The sequence below is a fragment of the Schistocerca serialis genome, chromosome 4 (assembly GCF_023864345.2).
Source record: "Schistocerca serialis cubense isolate TAMUIC-IGC-003099 chromosome 4, iqSchSeri2.2, whole genome shotgun sequence".
In the NCBI taxonomy this organism is placed as follows: Eukaryota; Metazoa; Arthropoda; class Insecta; order Orthoptera; family Acrididae; genus Schistocerca; species Schistocerca serialis.
In genome coordinates, this window is record NC_064641.1 from 767025498 (window position 1) to 767038835 (window position 13338).

The following is a 13338-nucleotide window of genomic DNA, read 5'->3' on the forward strand; positions in this document are numbered from 1 at the left end:
GCATTTTGGAAATTTAACGGCTATAGGGATGAAATTTTGGTAAAGGCTTTTTTTGAAAATAAATCTTTATTAAAGAACTAGTAAAACATTCTGGAAGCTACGTCTATGAAAGTAGTATATGACTTCTCCGTTAGAAATAAAACAATGGTTTCTATGGATATATTTCAGACCAAAGGATTTTTGAATCTAAATCTCTGAAAATTTGTACTTGGCTTCTCGCTTGGAAATAAAAAAATTCGTGTTTCAATGTTTTTCGGAAATTCAACCCCGTAGGCAGTGAAATGTGGTACGGAAATTTTTGATAATATTTCGTTATATTAAAACATTTTTAAACCTAAATCTATGAAAATTGGCTTTTGAATTCTAAAGAAATATGTGTTAGGGGATGAAAGTTTTTATATGGAAATATCACTGAAGAACTCAAAAGGCAGGATTAACGAAGACCTCACATTCCAGCGAACACAATTGCTTTTTGGTCAGAAACACATGTGAAAAAGACCATGCTTCTATGACCTTTTTTACTGTGAAAAGTTTCGAACAAGTTGCAATTTGTGGACAACATGAAAATTCGATTTAAGAAAAAACAAAAACAAAAAAAGTGCGCGCACCATACAGTCTATGCGAGCGAAGCAGCAGGCACAGATCTAGATGCACCAAGTTTGCCTGAAATTCATCAGGCTTTCTAGATGTTTGCTTACATGTCATCACTTCGTCACCCCACAAATACGACTGCTAGAAGTGCCCGCCATGAACCATGGACCTTGCCGTTGGTGGGGAGGCTTGCGTGCCTCAACGATACAGATAGCCGTACCGTAGGTGCAACCACAACGGAGGGGTATCTGTTGAGAGGCCAGACAAACGTGTGGTTCCTGAAGAGGGGCAGCAGCCTTTTCAGTAGTTGCAGGGCCAACAGTCTGGATGATTGACTGATCTGGCCCTGTAACACTAACCAAAACGGCTTTGCTGTTGTGGTACTGCGAACGGCTGAAAGCAAGGGGAAACTACGGCCGTAATTTTTCCCGAGGGCATGCAGCTTTACTGTATGATTAAATGATGATGGCGTCCTCTTGGGTAAAATATTCCATTCGGATCTCCGGGCGGGGACTACTCAAGAGGACGTTGTTATCAGGAGAAAGGAAACTGGCGTTCTACGGCTCGGAGCATGGAATGTCAGATCCCTTAATCGGGCAGGTAGGTTAGAAAATTTAAAAGGGAAATGGATAGGTTAAAGTTAGATACAGTGGGAATTAGTGAAGTTCGGTGGCAGGAGGAACAAGACTTTTGGTCAGGTGAATACAGGGTTATAAATACAAAATCAAATAGGGGTAATGCAGGAGTAGGTTTAATAATGAATAAAAAATAGGAGTGCGGGTAAGCTACTACAAACAGCATAGTGAACGCCTTATTGTGACCAAGATAGACACGAAGCCCACGCCTACTACAATAGTACACGTTTATATGCCAACTAGCTCTGCAGATGATGAAGAAATTAATGAAATGTATGATGAGATAAAAGAAATTATTCAGGTAGTGAAGGGAGACGAAAATTTAATAGTCATGGGTGACTGGAATTCGACAGTAGGAAAAGGAAGAGAAGGAAACGTAGTAGGTGAATATGGATTGGGGCTAAGAAATGAAAGAGGAAGCCGCCTGGTAGAATTTTGCACAGAGCATAACTTAATCATAGCTAACACTTGGTTCAAGAATTATGAAAGAAGGCTGTATACATGGAAGAACCCTGGAGATACTAGAAGGTTTCAGATAGATTATCTAATGGTAAGACAGAGATTTAGGAACCAGATTTTAAATTGTAAGACATTTCCAGGGGCAGATGTGGAGTCTAACCACAATCTATTGGTTATGAACTGTAGATTAAAACTGAAGAAACTGCAAAAAGGTGGGAATTTAAGGAGATGGGACCTGGATAAACTGAAAGAACCAGAGGTTGTACAGAGTTTCAAAGAGAGCATAAGGGAACAATTGACAGGAATGGAAGAAATAAATACAGTAGAAGAAGAATGGCTAGCTTTGAGGGATGAAATAGTGAAGGCAGCAGAGGATCAAGTAAGTAAAAAGACGAGGGCTAGTAGAAATCCTTGGGCAACGGAAGAGATACTGAATTTAATTGATGAAAGGAGAAAATACAAAAATGCAGTAAGTGAAGCAGGCAAAAAGGAACACAAATGTCTCAAAAATGAGATCGACAGGAAGCACAAAATGGCTAAGCAGGGATGGCTAGAGGACAAATGTATGGATGTAGAGGCTTATCTCACGAGGGGTAAGATAGATACTGCCTACAGGAAAATTAAAGAGACCTTTGGAGAAAAGAGAACCACTTGCATGAATATCAAGAGCTCAGATGGAAACCCAGTTCTAAGCAAAGAAGGGAAAGCACAAAGATGGAAGGGGTATATAGAAATTCTATATAGGAGCGATGTTATTGAGGACAATATTATGGAAATGGAAGAGGAGGTAGATGAAGATGAAATGGGAGATACAATATTGCGTGAAGAGTTTGACAGAGCACTGAAAGACCTAAGTCGAAACAAGGCCCTGTGAGTGGACAACATTCCATTAGAACTACTGACAGCCTTGGGAGAGCCAGTCCTGACAAAACTCTACCATCTGGTGAGCAAGATGTATGAGACAGGCAAAATTCCTTCAGACTTCAAGAAGAATATAATAATTCCAATCCCAAAAAAAGCAGGTGTTGACAGATGTGAAAATTACCGAACTATCAGTTTAATAAGTCACAGCTGCAAAATACTAACGCGAATTCTTTACAGACGAATGGAAAAACTGGTAGAAGCCGACCTCGGGAAAGATCAGTTTGGATTCCGTAGAAATGTAGGAACACGTGAGGCAATACTGACCCTACGACTTATCTTGGAGGAAAGATTGAGGAAAGGCAAACCTACGTTTCTAACATTTGTAGACTTAGAGAAAGCTTTTGACAATGTTGAGTGGAATACTCTCTTTCAAATTCTGAAGGTGGCAGTGGTAAAATACAGGGAGCGAAAGGCTATTTACAATTTGTACAGAAAGCAGATGGCAGTTATTAGAGTCGAGGGACATGAAAAGGAGGCCGTGGTTGGGAAGGGAGTGAGACAGGGTTGTAGCCTCTCCCCGATGCTATTCAATCTGTATATTGAGCAAGCAGTAATGGAAACAAAGGAAAAGTGCGGAGTAGGTATTAAAATCCATGGAGAAGAAATAAAAACTTTGAGGTTCGCCGATGACATTGTAATTCTGTCAGAGACAGCAAAGGCCTTGAAAGAGCAGTTGAACGGAATGGCCAGTGTCTTGAAAGGAGGGTATAAGATGAACATCAACAAAAGCAAAACGAGGATAATGGAATGTAGTCGAATTAAGTCGGGTGATGCTGAGGGAATTAGATTAGGAAATGAGACACTTAAAGTAGTAAAGGAGTTTTGCCATTTGGGGAGCAAAATAACTGATGATGGTCGAAGTAGAGAGGATATAAAATGTAGACTGGCAATGGCAAGGAAAGCGTTTCTGAAGAAGAGAAATTTGTTAACATCGAGTATTGATTTAAGTGTCAGGAAGTCGTTTCAAATGGTTCAAATGGCTCTGAGCACTATGGGACTCAACTGCTGTGATCATAAGTCCCCTAGAACTTAGAACTACTTAAACCTAACCAACCTAAGGACATCACACACATCCATGCCCGAGGCAGGATTCGAACCTGCGACCGTTGCGGTCGTGCGGTTCCTGACTGTAGCGCCTTTAACCGCTCGGCCACTCCGGCCGGCCGAAGTCGTTTCTGAAAGTATTTGTATGGAGTGTAGCCATGTATGGAAGTGAAACGTGGACGATAAATAGTTTAGACAAGAAGAGAATAGAAGCTTTCGAAGTGTGGTGCTACAGAAGAATGCTGAAGATTAGATGGGTAGATCACATAACTAATGAGGAGGTATTGAATAGAATTGGGGAGAAGAGGAGTTTGTGGCAGAACTTGACTAGAAGTAGGGATCGGTTGGTAGGACATGTTCTGAGGCATCAAGGGATCACCAGTTTAGTACTGGAGGGGAGCATGGAGGGTAAAAATCGTAGAGGGAGACCAAGAGATGAACACACTAAGCAGATTCAGAAGGATGTAGGCTGCAGTAGGTACTGGTAGATGAAGAAGCTTGCACAGGATAGAGAAGCATGGAGAGCTGCGTCAAACCAGTCTCAGGACTGAAGACCACAACAACAACAACAGAAGTGCCTTATCCGTACTGTACTTTTGTCCAGTCAGTAAGCCATATTTTTACAAAGTTTGGTTGACATTAGGACCAACTTTCCCCATTCCGCAGCTATGCTTAATTATGAAAGAGCTTTCTCCGCTTCTCCACAAGTCCATCCATGGCCATCCGAGTCCCAAATTATCTCTTTCCAGAGAGTAAGTCATGAGTGTATCAAGTTTATTTGAAATTTATCGATGCATTCCAGAATTATGCTTTACATATATAACTCACCTTCGAACAACCATCCGCTCTCATAGGTGTTAAATGTCATACGGAATGCGAACAATCAATTCGGTAACCACAAAAACTAAGGACTAATAGAGTTGAAATTCATAATTTTTACAAATCCACCAGACGTACCCCATCTTCAGGGAACATTCAAGTGGGACAAGAACATTTTTCCATTCAGCCTTAGCTTCTGGAATAGTAATTGAACTTCTAAACCTGCTGCCTGAACTGGATTGTACAAAGTTGAGTATTTCTGTTTTCGCATTTCTTTTTGGTATAAGACAAATTCATTGGTCAATTATTTCTTGCTCATTTTTCTCCCCCTCTTCATTTCTTCTTATTACTCTCATTGTGAGAGTTCTTCTAACGCGTTATGTCGTTCTAGTAAATAATTTCCAAATGCACTTTCTAATTTGTACCCATCAACAGGAGTTCTGGTGTTCAGTGCATCAAATCCATTGTTCACGACTTTAAAGCCTCACCAACAGATCTCGGGAAGGCTCTGACGAATAGCTCTCCCTACAGTGAGAGAAAACAACTCAGCTGCATTCCTTGAGTATTGCATTTTCGTACCAGAGAATAACTACTGATTCATTGTTACTTTATAGGCATATTGTAAATCTACGAGTGTTTCGAAGTTCATCTAATTAATGAACGGTTCTTTTGTGAGCAAATTGCCAAATTTTAGTTGATAACCATTGTCAAGCAGATGATTCCGTAACAATTTTAAGGCATGAGGCAAATCACAAAAAACCCATACTATCCTGCTTTGATCTGATAGATTTTCGAATCCTGAATTATCAAATGTAACCCTCAGATTCCCTTTTAAGTTTTTTTTTCGTTGGCCCCAAATCACACACAAATGCTCTCACTTTAAATTCAACATTTTCTATTACCTGAATCGTTTCAACAACAAGTCTTTATAAACGACTGTGTCGAGGTTATAATAAATAGGCTGTATCTATTTTCCCGCCGAACCTCTGATCACTATAACTTGAGCACTGTTGTGTGTTTGTTTTCATATTTAACGTTCTGTCCAGTAGTAATTTCTTCATTAGTTGGTAATATATCGACCAGTAAAATACCTTCTATTTCTTTAGAGTAGCATCGTTTTTGTGCCTAAAAGTCACCATGCCATAAATCAGCGCTAGTGGATGCCAGATTTAGTTCTGAAACACCATCAGTCTTCAACTTGTGTTCCGATGGAATATTCAGCAGTTTGCTTTTCAAATCCCTTTCATAATCCAAATCAGTTAAATACATTTAGCAGACACGAGCGTTTTCAGTTGAAAACGAATCTGCACGTTTAGAAGCATTTCTCTAACTTCGTTTCTCTTGGTTTTTAGGAAATATATGGAAGTTAATTACTAACTTGTCTTCTATGATTAATATAGCTGATGATCGCGCAGCTAACCATTATTTTTCACTTAACAACTTACTTTAAAAATTCCTCAATGCGCCTATAATTACGGCGTGACACTGAACTATATCGCCAGTCACTAATAAAAATTCGCACTGCAGTAAACAATCTTGCTTGCGCTCGTAAACGCAATTTCAACACAATGTATTATGGTAATTACGGAGAACTGAGCGCTGGTTGGGTTCACTCTGACGTCAGGAGCCATTAGAAATAGAGCACAAGTTTGCATTAGGGATGAATGGGGAAGGAAATCGGCCGTGCCCTTTCAAAAGAATCATCCCGACATTCGCCTTAAACAATTTAGAGAGAATTTATGGAGAACCTAAATCTCGATGACCAAACGAGGATTTGAACCGTCGTCCTCCCGAATTCGGTTCCAATGTGCTAATCAATGCATCACCTTACTAGATTTACGGTGCAGTGGAAGAAAATGTGGCAACCTATACCTCGAAAGTGCAGCTATCTGAAGCGTGCGCGCCGAGCGGTTCTAGGCGCTTCGGTCTGGAACCGCGGGACCTCTAAGGTCGCAGGTTGGAATCCTGCCTCGGGCATGGATGTGTGTGACGTACTTAGGTTAGTTAGGTTTACGTAGTTCTAAGTTCTAGGGGACTGATGACCTCAGATGTTAAGTCCCATAGTGCTCAGAGCCATTTGAACCATTTTGAAGCGTGCGCCCTCGTGTCCAGCCAAGCAATATACTAATCTGACAAATTTAATGAAGAGATTTCAAAATGCCAACCTATCAAATGCTCAATGTAGTGAGATTTCAGATCGAAGGCATAATGTAAAATTATACTTATTAATTCATCATGAATTATCAGCATCCTTGTTTATTGCGATGGTAAAATATGCATTATTTGCATCGAAACTTAAGCCTAACTCTATTTTAAAAAATCTGCGATGTTAATCAGATCCGTTTCACTGCGGAACTGGCTGCACAATAAGACTTTTTCCAGACTGTGCACCCTCGCTCTCCCGAATGCATCCAGTGCGCCACAACGACGCATCACCGAGTGTCTTACACGCAGAAAAATTCCGGGAGTGTCGTGCACTGCTTCCGCGGCTGTGATAATCCTAGCAAGCAGATCCATGTGAGTAATGGACATGGAACAACACAGCCGTATTTTCAAAGTATTTATTATTCAAATGGCTAGTTTCAGAGCTACATTTGCATCATCTTCAGGTGCTACTTTTAACCAAACAAGTGCTTCCAGTAACTGGCTCATGTAACATAGGACCTATACAATAGCTGTGTGCTGTGGACTGCTATTCATCAGGAATGTACACTGATCTTTATGATACATAAGCTAATGACTGGAAGTACTTATATGATTAATAGTAGGACCCGAAGATGACGCAAATGGAGCGTTGAAACTAATCGTCTTAACAATAAATACATCGAAAATATTGCTGCGGTACTCCATTTCCATTACGTATAATGTCAGCTGCTCTCCCACGTTCACGAGAGGTATGGACTTTTTCTTCGCAATGTCCATATAAGTGTCAACCCTACTTTCTTAGACTAGGCTCTGTATACACTGATGGGGGGGGGGGGGGGGGGGGGGGGGGGAATCCAACCCCAAGAGTTGTGCGATATCAATGAAAGTTGATAGGCGTGTTTCTACATCTGAAAGATGTTATCAAAGAGGGTGAGTCAAATGAAAACCTTAAATTTGTAATAACGAATCGAAATTTCGCGCCGTTATCCGGTAAGTTGGTAAGCGTGCTACAAACAGCGTGCAGAATGGCCTGTAGGTGGCACCATAGTGCAGATACACACATACCGTCGCAGTAACAGTATAAAGATGGCCGCCCCACTTACGACTTGCACCAGGGAAGAACAGCGTTCTGTTATTCGGTTTTTGCGTAGTGAAGGTGTGAAACCTATTGAAATTCATCGACGAATGAAGGTTCAGTACGGCGATGCATGTTTGTCACAGCAGCAAGTCTACGAATGGAGTAGGATGTTTGCAAATGGATTGGCTTCAGTGGAAGATGCTCCTCGTCCAGGTCAGGCACAACGAGTTGTGACTCCACAGAACATTGCAGCAGTTGAAGCCATAGTGAAGGAAAACCGCCGAGTGACACTGAATGACATTGCAGCATGTTTTTCCCGGGTTCGATTCCCGGCAGAATCAGGGATTTTCTCTGCCTTGTGATGACTGGGTGTTGTGTGATGTCCTTAGGTTAGTTAGGTTTAAGCAGTTCTAAGTTCTATGGGACTGATGACCATAGCTGTTAAGTCCCATAGTGCTCAGAGCCATTTGGAGCAGCATGTTTACAGATTAGTCATGGGTCAGCACACCACATTGTGCTTGATGTGCTGCAGTTTCACAAGTGTATGCAAGATGGGTGCCACGGCAGCTGACTCCTGAAATGAGAGAACGACGTGTTGATGCTTGTGAAGAACTTCTTCGGCGCTTTGAACGAGAAGGCGATGGCTTCCTTGCAAGAATCATTACTGGAGACGAAACCTGGGTTCACTTCCACCAACCTGAAACGAAGAGAGCGAGCAAGGAATGGCGCCATTCCTCATCACCAAAACCAAAAAAGGTTCGGACAGGACCATCAGCAGGGAAGGTTATGCTGACTCTCTTTTGGGACGAAAAAGGCGTCATTTTGGAGCATTACATGCCTAGAGGGAGCACTGTCGCCAGTGCATCATACACAGATATCCTAAAAAATCATCTGCGGCCTGAAATCAAAGCAAAGCGACGTTGTCCTCTTGCAACATGACAATGCAAGGCCCCACACTGCCCGTACAACAGTTGCAACAATCACAGACCTGCATTTTGAGTGTCTTCCTCATCCACCATACTCACCAGGCCTTGCCCCAAGTGATTTCCATATGTTTGAACCACTGAAAGACGCAGTGGGGGGAAAGAAGTTCCGTTCTGATGAAGAGGTACGCCACGTGGTGCATGAGTGGTTGCGCAGACTACCAAAAGAATTTTTTTCTAAGGGAATTTATGCACTTTGCAAGCGCTGGAGGACTTGCATTGAGCGTGGGGGAGATTATATTGAAAAGTGATACAGCTTTGTACCACATCTGCGCAATAAATAATATTTAAGATTTTCATTTGACTCATCCTCGTATTAAAAATTTCGCGCCAGCCGCGAACGAGTAGCTCTAGTAGCGGCGCAATGAGGATGCAAATCAGGTTTGATTTAGATACATGCAGTAATGGTCTTGAGCTTTAGTACCCTTTCAGATTGGACGTAGTGAGCTGATGTTAGTGAAGAATGCATTCAAGACGACAAAGACGACATTGTCAACTGCCCTCTGATTTTAACGAGGTCGTGTAATAGGGCTACGAGGAGCTGACTGTTCCTTCTGTGATACTGCAGAAAGACCTGGCAGGAATATAGGCATTGTACATGATACTGGCGGCGGTGATCACGGGAAGGTAAGGTCGCAAGAAGTCCGGGCTCCGGATGGCCACATGGCACTACCGAGAGGGAAGACCATCGTGTTCGTCGTATGGCTGTGGCGCCTCGTACTACATCTACATATATACTTCGCTAGCCATCAAGCGGTGTGTGGCGGAGGGCACAATTCGCGCCAAACTCATATTTCCCCTCCTCTGTTCCACTCGCGGATCGCGCGAGGAAAAAACGACTGTCTGAAAGCCTCAGTACGAGCTCTAAGCTCCCTTATCTTTGAATGATGATCATTGCGAAATTTGAAAGTTGGTGGTAATAATATATGCTCTATATCCTCGGTGAAGATCGGATTTCGGAATTTAGTGAGCAGCCCCTTCCGTTTAGCGCGCCGTCTACCTGCTAGTGTGTCCCACTTCAAACTTTCTATGAGATTTGTAACGCTCTCGCGATGGCTAAATGTACCAGTCACGAATCTTGCCGCTCTTCTTTGGACCTTCTCAATCTCTTGAATCAGACCCAGCTGGCAAGGGTCCCATACAGACGGACAATACTCCCAAGACTGGACGAACTAACGTATTGCAAGCTATTTCCTTTGTTGAAGGACTACATCGCTTCAGGATTCTACCATTAAACTGCAATCTAGAGTTTGCCTTATCCGTTACTGATGTAATCTGATAATTCCATTTGAGATCATTTCGAAGAGTCACACTCAGATAGTTGACGGATGTTACCGCTTCCAAAGACTGGGCATTTATTTTGTACTCGTACACTAATGGCGATTTTCGACTTCTTATACGCAGTAGGTTACACTTACTAATATTGAGAGATAACTGCCAGTCATTACACCACGTATTTATTTTCTGCAAATCCTCATTGATTTGTTCACAACTTTCGTGTGATACTGCGTCCGCAGCAGCAATTCGAGCAGCAGTTGTCACTACAGTGCCACAACGAACAGATGCCCTGTAGTATGCATTTCACTGACACCACAACACCGTCATTTGCGACTTCAGTCGTATCAAAAAAATGGCTCTGAGCACTATGGGACTTAATAGCTGTGGTCATCAGTCCCCTATAACTTAGAACTACTTAAACCCAACTAACCTAAGGACTTCACACACATCCATGCCCGAGGCAGGATTCGAACCTGCGACCGTAGCAGTCGCGCGGTTCCGGACTGAGCGCCTAGAACCGCTAGACCACCGCGGCCGGATACTCAGTCGTATCAAGCGAGAGCTCACTGAAGGGCAGGGAGGAGGTATGGTGTGTTTTCTGATGGATGACGTATCTGCCTCGGTGCCAATGATGGCCATATGTTGGTTAGTAGGAGGCCAGTTGAGGATCTTCAACCAATCTGTCTGCATGCTAGACACACTGGACCTACACCTGGAGTTATGGTCTCGCGTGCGATTTCGAATGACACAAGGAGCACTCTCGTGGTTATCCCACGCACCCTGATCCCAAAATTGTACGTCGATCTGATGATTCGAACTGCTGTGCTGCCATTCATGAACAGCATTCCAGGGGGTGTTTTCCAACAGGTTACTACAGGACCTTACAGCAGGATCCTACTAGAGGACAGTCCTGCAATTACTTTTATATTTAACAATAAACAACTACATGAGGATATAGGTGCCAATATTTATCCTGAGACATATACACTTGCCGCGCGGGATTAGCAAAAATGGTTCAAATGGCTCTGAGCACTATGGGACTCAACTGCTGAGGTCATTAGTCCCCTAGAACTTAGAACTAGTTAAACCTAACTAACCTAAGGACATCACAAACATCCATGCCCGAGGCAGGATTCGAACCTGCGACCGTAGCGGTCTTGCGGTTCCAGACTGCAGCGCCTTTAACCGCACGGCCACTTCGGCCGGCGCGGGATTAGCAGAGCGGTCTGAGGCGCTGCAGTCATGGACTGTGCGGCTGGTCCCGGCGGAGGTTCGTATCCTCCCTCGGGCGTGGGTGTATGTGTTTGTCCTTAGGATAATTTAGGTTAAGTAGTGTGTAAGCTTAGGGACTGATGATCTTAGCAGTTAAGTCCCATAAGATTTCACATACATTTGAACAATTTTGAACATATAGACTTACTCAAGATAGATTAGCATGGAGAGCTGCATCAAACCAATCGTGGGACTTAAGACCACAGCAACACCACGTAATCATAATTTAAAGCAAAGTCACAGGATAACGAAGATCTTCTCTCAAAACACGTCAAGCTAGTGAAAAGCAAAAATGAAATAATGAAGACTGTATAGTGATATACCATGCAGACCCCATAAATGCAACAAAGAAAATTAAATTACTTTTATTTCTGTATCACAGGACGATGTTTGTAATAACCTGTTTGTTTATTAAATAATTTTTTCAGTTAAAAAAAATGGTTCAAATAGCTCTGAGCACTATGGGACTTAACATCTGAGGTCATCAGTCCCCCAGAACTTAGAACTATTTAAACCTAACTCACCTAAGAACATTACACACATCCATGCCCGAGGCAGGATTCGAACCTGCGGCCGTAGCAGCAGCGCGGTTCCGGACTGCAGCGCCTAGAACCGCTCGGCCACCCCGGCCGGCTTTCAGTTAGTCACTTTTTGCTGATAACAGAGTGACGCGTTTTGGTAGCATGCTGTCATCATGAGTTGCATTACAGTTACATGTACGTTAACAGGAAGTCTGGTGAGGATTATTTCAAAAAATGGTTCTAAGCACTATGGCACTTAACATCTGAGGTCATCAGTCCCCTAGACTTAGAACTACTTAAACCTAACTAATCTAACGACATCACACACATCCATGCCCGAGGCAGGATTAGAACCTGCGACCGTAGCAGCAGCGCGGTTCCTGACTGAAGCGCCTAGGATCGCTCGGCCACAGCGGCAGGCGAGGATTATTTGATGGGTGTGATAGTGAGGTTATGTACTGAAATTCAACCTTGAACAGAAATATTCGTTTATTTCAGTGTATACCTTATGTGAACAGCATGTTTAAATAATTTAACTGATGTCTTTTCTTGCATTTTTCCTGGAAATTTATTTGTGTGGCACACAGAGTACAACAATAAACACACCACCACTTAATATTTTCACATTCAAATGTTTGCCGTCCAGAGACATTTAACAGCCAAAATACACCTTCTTCAGTTGCTATATTACATTAAATGTATAAGGGACGCCAAATAGACTTGAATGAAGAACTAAATATTTTCGCTCATGGCGCAGTGCATTGAACAGGTTGCTTAATGATAAGCTGAAAAGTAACAATGTAAATTTCTTCAAAAATTTGTCCACTTTGGTATTTCTGTTCATTAATATAAAGATTTAAAGAAAATACTGTGTTAACATTTTTAAAGGAACAAGAAATACCAAATAATCATAGTCAATACATAATATACAAGTAAGTGTACAATGTGCGTGCCTCTAAAATTCAGAAACAAGTCCCGGTACGATCAAGGTAGTAACATGGTGTGGTAGCCCTCTGCCCCCATCCATGACGAAAGTTCCCGTTTTTAATTGTAGGCTGTGCGTTCGGAGATAGAAGGGCTGGGGAGTTTCGCCCTCTAGAGATTTCTAGAACATTCAAAAACATTCGAAAATATTAGAGAACATTCCAGGAAATTCGAGAGCATTCCACAACATTCCGGAATGTTCCACAATGATCCGGGATGTTCTGGAATGTTCAGTAACATTCTGAAACGTTCGGGACCACTCCAGAATGTTCGGGAACATCCCGGAACATCACAGGGCATTGTGGAACATTCCAGAACACTCTCGAATGTTGTGGAATGTTCTGGAACATTGTGGACCATTCGAAGCCTTTTTGATATGTTCTGGAATTCGACACTGGTGAGGCTACCCATTGGTATGAGTATATAAAGCAAGACCCGTCGTGTGTTCTAACGTCAGTTGCTTATCAGTGACGGAGGGAGAAACCGAAAAAGTAGTGCAGTGAGTGAATAAAGAGAAATAGTGAAGCGTGAGCAGTCAAATGATACAGTGACTGAATATAAATCGAAAATAAAATGTGAAAAGTGTACTCAGTGTATTTGTTAAT